Raw genomic sequence first — 13,714 nt, forward strand, 5'->3', positions numbered from 1 at the left:
ACCCTAGGATTAGCGGTGCGGATAATGAATAGATGTATAATAACATGATTAATAAATAATCACCCTCTGTGTTCTTAAACACAAGGTAAAGATAAGACTTCAGTAAAAATCAGAATCAATTCCTAACTTTTTTATGTTTGGATAGTAAACCGATTATAGCCCATTCATCAAAATGTGATGATAATGTGGTCAACTAATGAAGAAAAATACATAATTATCAGAGTACATCTTACATTTTATTCTGGATGAGACGTTTTTAACTGTTCATATTTTGCTTCTCCATGAGTGTGTTACCTGTGGTCTCCTCTCTTTTGATCCCTCTCCCTCTTAGCGCTGACAACCATATATTATATTCAATTCAATTCAAAGTGTTTATTGTCATATGCACAGTGAAGAACCACGTTTCCCTGCACAATTAAATTCTTACTTTGTCCACACAGTTGCCAACGTAATAAAACTAAGAATCTATATACGTGAACACATAAAATAATATTAGGAATATTCAAAGGATAAAAATACAAGATTAACTCAAGATGACTTAAGGCAATAAGATGAAAATAACGATAAAACACAATTGAAAGGGACTGTAGTGCAGAGAATAGTCCAAGTGGGGGGGAGGGATTTTTAAGGGTTATTTTTCTATCTTCTTTATTCATTATTCATTATCCGTTGTCGGTCAGTTCATAATACGCTACAAAGCCTAGGAGCCGGGATTCTTACACTCAGCCAAAAGAATAGTCCAAGTATGGTCCAGTTTTAAGTGTCTGTAGTGTAATAAAGAATCTGTTGTGTGCTGAACATGTCTCTACTGTATTTAGTGTACAAAACAATTAAGAGGAGGTTTTGTGTATTTCTTAGTTACTGTGGGTAAGAGACTCTTTCCTGAACATGGTGCTTTTTTGCAGAAAAAACATGATGATGCTGGGAGGATGACCACACACATGGCCCCGCTACAACTGTATTAAGTTGAACTTTGAAAGTTTATTTAAGTATGTCCACCAGTTGTAATGGGCAGATCAAGGGTTGTAAGTGACAATATGAGTGATGCAGAATTCTCTAGCAATCGGAGTACAGCGCGATATTTTCAATCTGCATTAATGGGCAACGCAGTAACGTTCCATGTAGTAACGACATTTGAATTAATAAAATTGTAATGATAACGCTTTACAGTACTGTATCTGTTACAGAGAAAAGTAATTACTTTGCATAACACATTCCTTTGTGACACGCTAGTCCCAACACTGGTTATTATTACTGTTGTAATATTAAAATATGTCACTGCATATATTGTCATGATCGTATACGTTTTCTATTGATATCATTTTGGATCTTTTAAATCGTCACTTTAAAATTCTGAACAAAATCATAATTTAGTGGTAATGAATGCACCTTAGGATTATCCATATTTTCGTATATAATTATTAACTTATTTACTTCCCATTTTATTCGCTTGGTGCCACAATATATTCATTCATCTAGTCATTAAATAGTAGAGGGAAAGAGTAAGAAAAAAAAGAGAACATTTTAAATGATTTTCTAAAAATCAACAGGATGTGAAACACAATCATGACTTGGAATCAAATTATTTCAACATTTTATTTTATATTTACAATGAAAAACCTAGAAAGTAAGTATTAATAAAACATTGCCCCCCTGTTCTCTTAGCTTAGCCAACTGACTCCAGAAAATCCCAGATGACTTTTGAATGATCTAATGTCAACCTAGATGACTAACAATGACAAATAGAGTGCATTAAGTCTCAGTTTGAATGCACCTGCTCTGTAATGGGCTTTGTGAAAACAGAAATTGGAGAACTGACAGCAATATGAAGACCAAGGAACAACAGACAGGTCAGGGATTAAGTTAAACAAAAATTCAAAGCAGGAATAGGATACAAGACTTCACAAAATTTACACATCTCCCAAAGCACCGTGTGAGCAATATTATAAAAATGAAGAGATCATAAAATCACTAAAAACCTGCCAAGACCTGGCGGTTCCTCTAAGTGTTTGGCCCGAACAAGGAGAAAACTAATCAGAGAAGCAACCAAGTGACCCAGGATCAGGTTAGATGACCTGCAGGAATACAAAGCTGAGGTCGGACAATCTGTGCATAAAACAACTATTAGTCGTATTCTGCATTAATCCGCTCTTTAAAGAAGAAAAGCCCTATCTTAAAATGCCATAAAAAGGCCTGTGAAGCCACATGAACTTTTTGAGATGAATGCAAAGTGTTACATTTGGCGTAAGAGGAACACTGCACATAAGCACCAAAAACACCACCCCCAATGCCAAACAGGGTGGTGGTAACATCATGCTCGGCGTGGGTTGTTTTTCTTCAGCAAGGACTTGAAAGATTCTTAGAGTAGGATGATGGAAGAAGCCAAATGCACTGCGATTCTAGGAGAAAAACTGTTTGGAGTCTGCAAGAGACCTGAAAATGGGGCGCAGGTTCACCTTCAAACTGGATAACAACCATAAACATAAAGCAAAATATACAATGGAATGGTTTAAAACTTAGAATATAAAGGTATAAGAATTGCCAAGCCAAAGTCTAGACCTCAAAATCATAGAGCATTGCGGAAAGATCTGAAGGATGCTGTCCACAAATGATCACCATCAAGCCTTAATTAACTTGAGCTATTTTGTAAGGAATGATGGGAAAACATTTCTGCTTCAGAAGGTGCAAAATTTATAGAGACATACTCCAAAAGACTGGTGTCTGTGATGGGAGCAAAAAGAGGCTGTAAAAAGTATTAATTCAAAGGACGCCAACATTTTTTGCAACGTCTACTTTCATATATTCTTATAGATAGCAAAATATAAAATGTTGAATAAATTTGTTTTCTTTTCGCAATTTTGTCTCACGTGTTGTTGATTTTTGTTGAGTATAGTATCAATAAGTTTGATTCCTGAAATATGGAAATTTGTCAAAAAGCTCTTGGGGGCAATACTTTTGCAAGGCACTGTATATAATAGTTAATATATTTGGAGCTCATTTTTAAAATCCAAATAGTTTTTATAACGAATAAGGAGATGCTAAGTAATACTCACTGTCACTGCTAGTAAGTGGACACAGGTCTGCATCATACGTCTCATGTGAAATTTTACCCACCATCAATTTTATGACAAAGACTTTAAAGGTGCGTTATGTAACATATTGACCACTTGGTGTCACTCTTTTGTATTTTGCCACAGGAAATGAGTCCAACAAAGCAGAATAAAGAAGAATGAACTATGGTGAGTCAAACAGTTGCCTTATCCCTTTAATTTATAAGGCCAGCCTTGTTAGCTTAGCCTTGTAGTCTAATGTCAACTCACACGACCAGTTTTCCCTGAAGTATTGAAGTAAGTCCGCACATTCATTCAGTACTCATTCATCCCTAAAGAGGGTGAGTGATGTACGTTAAGACCAGTTAGATTTTTTTTGTAAAAAACAAAACACTATAAAAAATGTGTTTTTGCCCACTTATACATTAGAAAGCATTTACTCTGGTGCATATTTTTAAAACAACTTGTCATCATTTTGAACAATTTGTTTTTAAGTGCTCTCCAAACTAAAACACCAAGTTAACAACGTTGTTCGATTTTTAAGCAAACTTACGTTTTTGTTGAAAAAGGCAAAAACTTCATTCGTGATTTATTTTATAGTGTTTATATATGGCTATTAAATATTTTGTATTTCCCTTAGTGTTGTCTTTTACTGATGTTTTCTATGTTTTTGTACTGTTATCCAATGCTAAATCTATTCCACCATGGTCATCCTGGAAGGGGGATTACCACTTGTGAGGCCCTTTCTCAAGGTTTCTCTTTTCCTCACGCTGAGGTTTTTAGTTTTTTCCTTGCCCGCCTGTTGGTTTGAGATCAGGTGATGGTGTAATTGTAATCCTGTGAAGTCCTTTGAGACATTTTTTGTGATTAAGGGCTATACAAATAAATGTGACTTGACTTGACCCCTTGTTATAGGCTTAGGTTTGTTTGCTAAATCTTTGTACAATTAACTAGTAACTCCACCGTTTCACTAAGTTTTTAAGAAAAAAGTTTCACTTTTATAAATGCAGCAATGTTTGGATTGGCGTGGTTATGTGACTCTCCACCAGCGATTTTTAATGTCCACCAAAGGCCAAGTAGGGATGCGATGACTCCATGATTTCAGGTGCACATTCAGCTAATCCCGTGAACGAAAAATATAATTTGTTCATGTAAACATTCTGCATTGACTGGATTTCCCAATTTCCAAAATCTTATATTGAATGTTATATTTCATATGTAAGGTCTTTTATATTTTTTTGAATAGACTACACAGCCACGCGCTATTTTTTCGAGTATACAGTTAATGTAAATTGAGCTTCAAATGCTAGTTCTTGTGGACAGCTCCTCACTCTGCTCCAACTTTTTATTTGGAACCTCCCTACTAACTAGTCAAGTCAAGTCAAGTCATGTATATTTGTATAGCCCTTTATCACAAAGAGTCTCAAAGGGCTGCACCGATCAAAGACTATTGCAAACTACCGACTATTATGAGACCATCCCCTTATATTGTCAGCATAGAATATTGGTTATTCATATGCCATAGATTAGAAGTGTGTTTTAAGCTTAGATTTAAACATTTCCACTGAGGTTGCGGATCGAATCTTAGGGGGAAGAGCATTCCACAGCACCGGGAATGGAGAACGCTCTCGAACCTGCGGATCTCTTCTTGGCTTTTGGGATCACTAGTAGACCAGCATTTTCAGAGAGAAGGCTCCGGACCGGAACATAGGGGGAAATTGAATCTGAAAGATATGAGGGAGCAAGTCCATGCATGATTTTGTGTACTACCAATAGAACCTTAAATCACATCTTAACCTAACAGGGAGCCAATGCAGGTTAGCTAAAATCGGGGTAATGTGGTCAAACTTTCTTGTTTTAGTTAAAAGCCTCGCTGCAGCATTTTATACTAGCTGAAGACTCTTGATTTTGGACTTCGAAGACTGGAGAGTAGTGCAATCGAGACGGAAGGTAACAAACGCATGAATTGTAATTCCCGCATCCGACTGAGACAGAATTTTAGCGATGTTGCGAAGATGGAAAAAAGCTGTTCTAGTAATATTCTTAATGTGTGTTTGAAAGGACAGATCGGGGTCAAATATGACACCTACATTTTTGACCGAGTCACTCTGGGTGATGGGGTTTTTAAGGGTTATTGTTCTATCTTCGTTATTCATTATCCATTATCCGTTATCGGTCAGTTCATAATACGCTACAAAGCCTAGGAGCCGGGACACTTACTCTCAGCCAAAAGGCCAAGCTAAGGTCCTAGCCCTAAAGCCTTGCTGCGATCATTGCGAATGCACCGTTCTCGGAGGTACTGCAATACCGGGCCGATGCGTGGAGTGGACAGAGCAAGCTCTTATTCCATCTCCGGATTGCAAAAATCAAAGATCATGGCAAGAGGTAAAGGCCAAGCTAAGGACCTAGCATCAAAGCCTTGCTAGGTGAAATATAAATTCAGAACCGCGGTTAATGGGTGATATTACATTTGTCAATGTTCAGAGCTGTTTCTGAGAACAAGTCACGGCATTTAGATGGACCAAGAACTAACATTTTGGTCTTTTCAGAGTTAAGGTGCAAGAAGTTGAGTGACATCCATTCTTTTATCTCAGTGAGGCAGGCTTCTAAATTTCCACAGTTGCGCACTGCTCGCACATTCTCAGCGCACAAGAAAATCTAGCCAGCGCACAAAAATGAGGGCTCAAAATTACTAATTAAGAAGCGACTTAGGTCAAAGTTACAGTGCATGAAGGTAAAAATACATGGGTTCCCCTGATGTTGTGTCCTAAATGCGATATTTTGAAGTCGTGTCAAAGTAGAACGAAGATAAGTAAAGTTTGTAGAGTTTGTCGAGAACCGGCTTCTTCGGCTCGGCTCACTAAAAGAAACTGGCTCTTTTTGGTCCTAAACGGCTCTTCAGGTTGTTTGTGCTTCTTTAATCCCAACATGACCAAATATTATGTAAAGTTATTCACAAAATGATTTAAAAGAAGGGGGGAACAGAACAAAAAAAGAAAAAAATACCAAAATGAAAAAGTAGTAGTGAAAAGCTGAGAAAAAAAGAAACAAAAGGAAGAGAAAAAAAGAAGGAAAAAAAGAAAACAAAGAAATGTAGGCAAAAAGTAAATGGAGAACAAAAAGAAAAAAGTTACAGCTCGGAAAAAATAAACACAATGAGATTTTTTTTTAAAAGGAATTAAAAAAAAAGTAGAAAAAAACACGGAAAAAAGAAGAAAAAGTTTGTGTTGCATTCAAATAATTTCCAAATATATCAAGTGAATCTTGATGCCATTGTACTTCCACTAAAAATGTGATGAAGTACAGTTCTGTATCTTGCAACCAACCAAATAAGCCTCCAAAAATGTTAATCTTATGCGACAAAATATTTTAGGAAATAAAAAGAAATGGATATCTTGTGAAAAAATTGCAAGAACAATTGATGTATGTAGGCCGTACAACCTTTGCAATAGTACATGAGTCAATTAATTCAATAGAGAAAAATATTTTTGCATCGCCGGAAACTTAATGTCAACTTTTGGACATGTTTGATAATTAATTATCTTGCCACACTTGGGATTATGGTTGCTTAATGTTGTTTCAAGCTTTGCTCACCGTCTATGTGTGAACGCTCAGACTCGTGGAAAATTAGAGGGAACATTGGGGCCATATACTGAACCCTGCGGAACACCACAGGTAGCCCCAAAGGGTTCAGATGTCATTTCACCATATTTAATACAGTGTGTCCTATCTGAGAGGTAGGATCTGAACCATAAGAGGACAGTTCCTGAGAGACCAATCCATTTTTCCAACCGTTCTAGTAAAATATTATGGTCCACAGTGTCAAAGGCAGCACTAAGGTCCAGCAGCAACAAGAGTGATAAAGTGGCAGAGTCCATTGCCAGTAGAAGATCATTGGTTACCTTAATCAGGGCTGTCTCATTAGAGTGGTTAGCCCTGAATCCTGATTGCATGGATTCGAAAAGATTGTTTTCGGATATAAAATCATTCAGCTGCAGGGCACAACTTTTACAAGTACTTTGGAAAGAAACGGTAGGTTTGACACAGGTCTATACTTACATAAGCTTTCTGGATCAAGGTTGGGTCGTTTCAGTGTAGGTTTGTTAACAGCGGACTTAAAAGCCGCTGGAACTACACATGAGGAGAGTGATATGTTTATAATATTTAGAACTGATGGTCCAAGGACCCCAAACAGACCTTTATTCAGCAAACCCGGAAGCGGTCAAACAGGCAAGTAGTCGGTCACTTTGGCCGTATTCACCACCTGTTTAAGATTACCAAGTGACAGGTCACTAAATCGTGAAAAAGTCCCTGGACAGCCACCATGTCGCGCATCTATAGATTTTAGACCTTAAATAAGAGATGTATTAACATTGTCTTTAGAAATTTCTTCCCGTATGCGTTGCATTTTCTTATTAGAGAAGACCTTAAAGTCATGGGCTGAATGGGTAGAACGATCTGAAATAATCTGTTGCCTCGTTAGCGATGCTACAATGTTGAAAAGGATTTTGGGGTTATTCTTTTGTGCCGCAATCATCTTCGGAAAATAGGCTGATTTTGCAGAGGCAAGGGCTGCTTTATACTTTAACAAGTCGTCACACCAGGTTTGACGGAAAACTTCAAGCTTGGTAGTGCGCCATTTTCTTTCAGATTTCTTGCAGTCTTGTTTAAGCGATCTAGTTTAATCAGTTAACCGAGGGGTGCGTCTTTTATGTCGCGATTTAAGCCGTAGGGGCGCTACTGAATCCAGGACACTAGCCAGGGTAGCATTAAACTCATTCGTGAGTGAGTCAATAGAGCCTTTATATAAAGGAAACGACGCAACTACTCTTGAAAGAAGATCAGAGAGCTCAGAAACTGTACGAGTGCAAATGTTGCAGCCGCTAAATCCTTTAATTTCTTTAATACAACATTTAGCCAGCACCTCAAATGTAACTAAATAATGATCAGAAATAACGGTAGTACACGGTAACACTTTCACATTTGAGGTTGAAACTCCACGAGTCCAAACAAAGTCTAGTGTGTTTCCATCTTTATGAGTCGGCGAATCAATTAGTTGACTAAAACCAAATGTGTCAATTAGAGACCAAAACGCAACAATAGGTAAACTGAGTGGGGAGTTAATATGACTGTTAAAGTCCCCCATAATTATTATTTTGTCTGCATAGGTTACTAGGTCAGACAACAGTTCAGAGAATTCATCTAAGTAAACTGAGTATTGTCCTGGTGCACGATAAATAGTTAGTACATAAATTGACATTAAAGAGGACCACATGACCAGAGCCTCAAACGCCTTATAATTATTAGAGGTACAGGGAGTACGCTTGAGTATTTTTTCAGAAATTAGCGAAACACCGCCAACCTTTTTCAAAGAGCATGCTACATGACAGCTTACGTAGTCTTGAGGAGAAGCCTCATTTAATGGTAAAAACTCATCCGGTCTCAACCAAGTTTCACACAGGTTAAGTTTGTAATCACGAATAAGATCACCTACAAGAAGAGCTTTAGGAGCAAGCGATATAATATTTAAAAGACCAAATTTTAGCTTTGCTTAATCTTTGAATTTAGCTGAAGTCTTTGAAGAAAACTAAATAATCCAAAGTAGTGTTGTGCTCCAACTGCAGGCTAGCTAGCCACCTAGTAACATTTTCTTTCTTTGTCGTCCCGTGTCCTTTTCTACTGTAAAATTTGGGCTATACTGTAGAACGCACCTGATTATAAGCCGAACCCATTACATTTGTAAAGAAAAACATTTTGTACATACTTAAGTCGCTCTGACTAAAAGTCGCATGTGCCCACATTAAAACATGAGTTATTTACAAAGAAAGACGGTACATAGAAAGGGTTTTAATCATAAGCGTACATTAACCCTTTAATAATCCGCCGGCCCGCCAGTGGATCACCAGACTTTTGATAAACATATATGTGTCTATACTAGTCACTGAAATACGTCATGTCTCATATCATTGGAAATCTTAAACTCTTGGGATTCTAAATATGATGACCATTCACAAATATATTCATCAGAGAAACTTCATGATCAATCTGAAATAAGATACCTTAACATTTTAGAGCCATGGTAACTCACCATTACATCCCCTGGCCGTCTTTAACTTCTATGAATTTCCGTGAAAATGGCTGTTACATCAACGACAATCCTTAGAATCCAACAGAGTAAAATATTTACTACAAAACACATGAAAATGCGAACAGATCAATCGAATCTGGCTGAAACATGTCTGCTTCGATGGAAGTAGGTTCTTGTAATCCCTTCGCTTCGCCACATTATTTCCCATTATTAGCCTTTCTCTTTTGATTGACACCTTTTCCATGATGAGGGTCTTTTTATGCTAAATTTATGCATGCACGAAGCACAAAGTTACATTAAACTTGCAACCTCCTCGATACATACAGTATATTCCACCTTTCTCACTCACACCTTGACTGCTCGGGCGCCCCTGGCGGCTGTTCATAAAGAATGCACAAATTAGCCGTATCATTGAGTAGGCCGCAGAGTTAAAAGCTTGGCAAAAAAGTCGCGGCTCATAATCTGAATTTTACAGTATTTGTAAAACACAAGGGGTAATTGTCAATCCGATGATAGATTTCAAGGCTCAAGTATGTGAAGCTTGATCATTATCAAAAAATAAATAAACAAATTGTTGACAAAAGGTTATAGAAATAAGCTACAGTCTCATTGATGTTTTTTTTCTTCTTGCAGTAATGTGATGTACTTTTTAAATTTACCTTCTATGGATACAGAGTTTATATCATATCTTAAATTAAAAACATTCAACATTCAAACACATACTGTGAGTTCTCATTGTGTTTGCTACCCTTAGCGAGACACTGAATATACATTTTTTTTAATACCAGGAGGCACTAAATATTACATACTGTCACTTTAAAATGACTCAAAAACTTTAAAGTGTTTTTGGTTCCCAGTTTGTGGTATTTTACGATTTAGCTTTATAATGTAGACACATAGCGTGAACTATCTACTGGTGATCCCAAGAGCCAAGAAGAGAACCGCAGGTACGAGAACGTTATGCATTCTGGCCCCGGTGTTTTGAAATGCTGTGATCCATGAGATTCGATCGTCAACCTCAGTGGAACTGTTAATACTTGTGCTTAAAACACTCATGAATTAACTAGATTTCATGTTGACAATATCTGTGTATTATTTCCCTTCTCAAGGTTTCTTTATTTTCCTCATGTTGAGGTTTGTGAGTTTTTCCTTGCCCTCATGTAGGTTTTAGATCAGGGGATGGTGTCATAATAGTCTGTGGTTTGCAATAATCTGTGGTCTGTGCAGCCCTTTAGGACTCCTTGTGATTAAGGGCTATACAAATAAACATGACTTGACTTGACTATTTTAGGGAACTATTTGTGGCAAGGCTTGATTTATTATCCACCCCCACACAAGTATGCACAGTATGTGTATATGCAGTATACAACCAGGTTTTTTTGTTTTTGTTTTTCTTGGGGCATTTGAATTTCCAGCGAGTGAGAATAAAACCTGTAGCTGCTTCACCATGATGACATGCTAGTTCGCAGTGCCCTGAGCCCCTTAAAGTTCCTGACCAAGAAGAACATTGACACACTGCAGCAACTCTGCCACTGACTTGACCTGATTCAGGATGATTTATATTTCCACGGGTACAATGCATTAAAAACACCGTTATTCCTTGATTGGGAAGGGAACAGTTGTGAAACACTTCTGAAACCCAATTGTTGTATACACATGCATATAAATATTATTTCTGGAGGTAGTTACTCCATGTTGATTTGAAAATCAATACATTGCATTTGAATTAGAGCTGTAAGCACAATTTGCATTATTGTTTTATAATATAACCAGGTTATTTATTTAATTTGAAAACAACCTTTATATTAACTGATATCTGAGGAGGCTGTTTTCTCCTTGCTGTAGACTGAAAAGTTATTCATGGCTCGAATAGAGGACAAACACAGCTCAGCTTGTAAACGTTAAATGCTATCTTCACCCGTGACATGTGAGCCTTGCGTGATTGGTCATGACCTGAGCACTTAGCAACTATGATGTCATTTTCTCCTGACAGCAGATGACAAAATGGCTAACCCTCGAGCTGATTTCAAAGAAAAATTATAATAAACCACCCCTCTCCCCAAACCTCCCTCCCTGACCCTCTCTGTCACCAGGCTTCACACTTGGGCTGTGGTATTCCTCCCACGTGTACTGACTTCTATGGAGAATACAGATTGAATTCCTGTGGCTATATTGCTAGGCATTACCTTTCAAACTAGCTAGCTTGTGAAATGATTTACAAATATTGTTCACAAAGTCTGGGTGTGTCATTCATTAGCAGAGCCAGCTCAAGGCATAAGCGAAATAGGTGGTTTCTAAGGGCCCCACGACCAATTGGGGGCCCTCAAATATAATTATGGTCATAGGCATGTCTACATTGCTATTGCTATTTTTGCAACTGTTGTGGCGTGCCAATCATTGAATATCGTCAAGGAGAATTTCAATCAGTTCTCATTGGGTCAGTTACACTTCGGGATCTATACATGTATGCACCTTTGATTCTAGGAGTAGCATATATTGGAAATCCATTTCAAGTAAAAGAATAAAAAATGGCAATCATTACATCAGTGTGCAATGGTTGAAAATATTCTGGAAGGAAAATGTAAGTCAATGTGTCCTAAAAACAATGAAAAGGGACACAATCCAATAAAGAATGCAATCCTAGTCTCTCAATTTTATTTTTAAGAAAGTAACACACTTTATAATGGTTGATCGGGTCCCTTGATCACCAGGGTAGTAGGGGCACCATTTCTTATGGTGTGTCCTCAGTAAGTACAGCCTGGCCAACATATATTTCCACCCAGTCTCGGACCAGGGACCATTTTTGGAGTAGGTGAATGTGGTAACCACTGCACTACGGAAACACGACTATATGACACTTGGGGGGTTTTTGGGGTTTTTAAGGGTTATTGATCTATCTTCGTTATTCATTATCCATTATCCGTTATCGGTCAGTTCATTATATGCTACAAAGCCTAGGAGCCGGGACACTTACTCTCAGCCAAAAGGCTAAGCTAAGGTCCTAGCCCTAAAGCCTTGTTGCGATCATTGCGAATGCACCGTTCCCGGAGGTACTGCAATACCGGGCCGATGCGTGGAGTGGACAGAGCAAGCTCTTATTCCATCTCCGGAATGCAAAAATCAAAAGGCCAAGCTAAGGATCTAGTATCTAAGGCCAAGCTAAGGCCAAGCTAAGGACCTAGCATCAAAGCCTTGCTAAAAGGCCAAGCTAAGGACCTAGCTTCAAAGCCTTGCTAAGGCCAAGCTAAGGACCTAGCATCAAAGCCTTTCCGTGAATTCAACAATTGCGTGGGGGGTTTTTGGGGTTTTTAAGGGTTATTGATCTATCTTCGTTATTCATTATCCATTATCCGTTATCGGTCAGTTCATAATACGCTACAAAGCCTAGGAGCCGGGACACTTACTCTCAGCCAAGAGAAACAAAAAATATGACAAAAAAGTGTGAAATCTTTCTGACACATGACTGTTGTGTATGTAGTAGGGTTGTAGTAGGATTCAGAGACGGTGCATTCATATAGTGTTTACTTAACTTCTTCTTCGGTAGTTCTCAAGCACAAGTACAAGGCTGCACATTAGTATACAGCGACACCGCAGGAAGGGGAGTGTATTACACGACACCACATATTCCCTTTTTGTTAGAATAGGACACAAACAGTAGCATTAATCTAAAATACGCAATAACTCTTCGGTAAGTATGAGCTTATAGAAAACATACATTTCAATATTCATTACCAGATTAGAGGTAAATATTTATCAAAGGTAAGCAATATTGTAAGGAACTATACTCTCAATATCGGTAAGCAAAAGTGTGTAAACCTTGTAAACTTAAGCAGACTGTACGAAGATCACATCATAAACAAACATGACAATTTTTTTAAACAATGAATATTCATCATGTCTTTTTTTTTTTTTTAAACATCACCACATCTTTTCTGTATCTTTTTTTTTTTTTTTTTAAGTCACATAATCTTGAAGCCATGCAGGAGCATGTCGTATTCTCGGTGCACTCGGAGAGGGATGTGGTGAGGGCACAGTTTCAGTTTCAGGTTCAGGTGGCTCAGCACCTTGGTTGCTTGGCAGGAGGCAAGCATCAGCATCAGCAGGCTGTTGCGCTGAAGCAGCAGCACAGGTGGAAGAATGGGCAAGGTGGAAAGCATAGTTTCAGGTTCAGGTGGCTCAGCACCTTGGTTGCTTGGCAGGAGGCAAGCATCAGCATCAGCAGCAGGACAAGGAACGCAACCTCCACGTGGTGTCCTGTGGACGGCCTCATGGCCGACGAATGCGTCTCCCACCCGCTACACGAACGCTTCGGTACAAGTTACCCAAAGCTGACCTCATCTGCTGTCGGAGCGGCCAATTCGCGGAACTCGTAACACAACCGAAGCGTTCCATGTCGTTCCTAAAGATCATCTTTAGACGACTTGAAGCGATCTAACAACAACAACAACAATCAGCATCAGCAGGCTGTTGCGCTGAAGCAGCAGCACAGGTGGAAGAATGGGCAAGGTGGAAAGCATTCCACACCTTTCCATCAGACAGCAGATAAGTGGCTGGACCCTTTTGGGCTACCACTGTC

The 13,714-nt window shown here is 38.4% G+C and overlaps 1 non-coding gene and 1 pseudogene across 1 annotated transcript; both read right to left on the reverse strand.

Moving 5' to 3' along the window:
- Positions 1 to 5,324: 5,324 nt before the first annotated feature.
- Positions 5,325 to 5,485, reverse strand: LOC148367628 (U2 spliceosomal RNA; annotated as a pseudogene).
- Positions 5,486 to 12,166: 6,681 nt separating this feature from the next.
- On the reverse strand, positions 12,167 to 12,354 carry LOC148367629 (U2 spliceosomal RNA). The gene has a single exon (XR_015850385.1). It is a non-coding gene; the product is annotated as a U2 spliceosomal RNA (small nuclear RNA).
- Between the last annotated feature and the right edge of the window lie 1,360 nt (positions 12,355 to 13,714).

This window comes from Urocampus carinirostris, chromosome 4 (genome assembly GCF_059441175.1).
Source record: "Urocampus carinirostris isolate Australia breed hairy pipefish chromosome 4, RoL_Ucar_1.0, whole genome shotgun sequence".
NCBI classification, from domain to species: Eukaryota; Metazoa; Chordata; class Actinopteri; order Syngnathiformes; family Syngnathidae; genus Urocampus; species Urocampus carinirostris.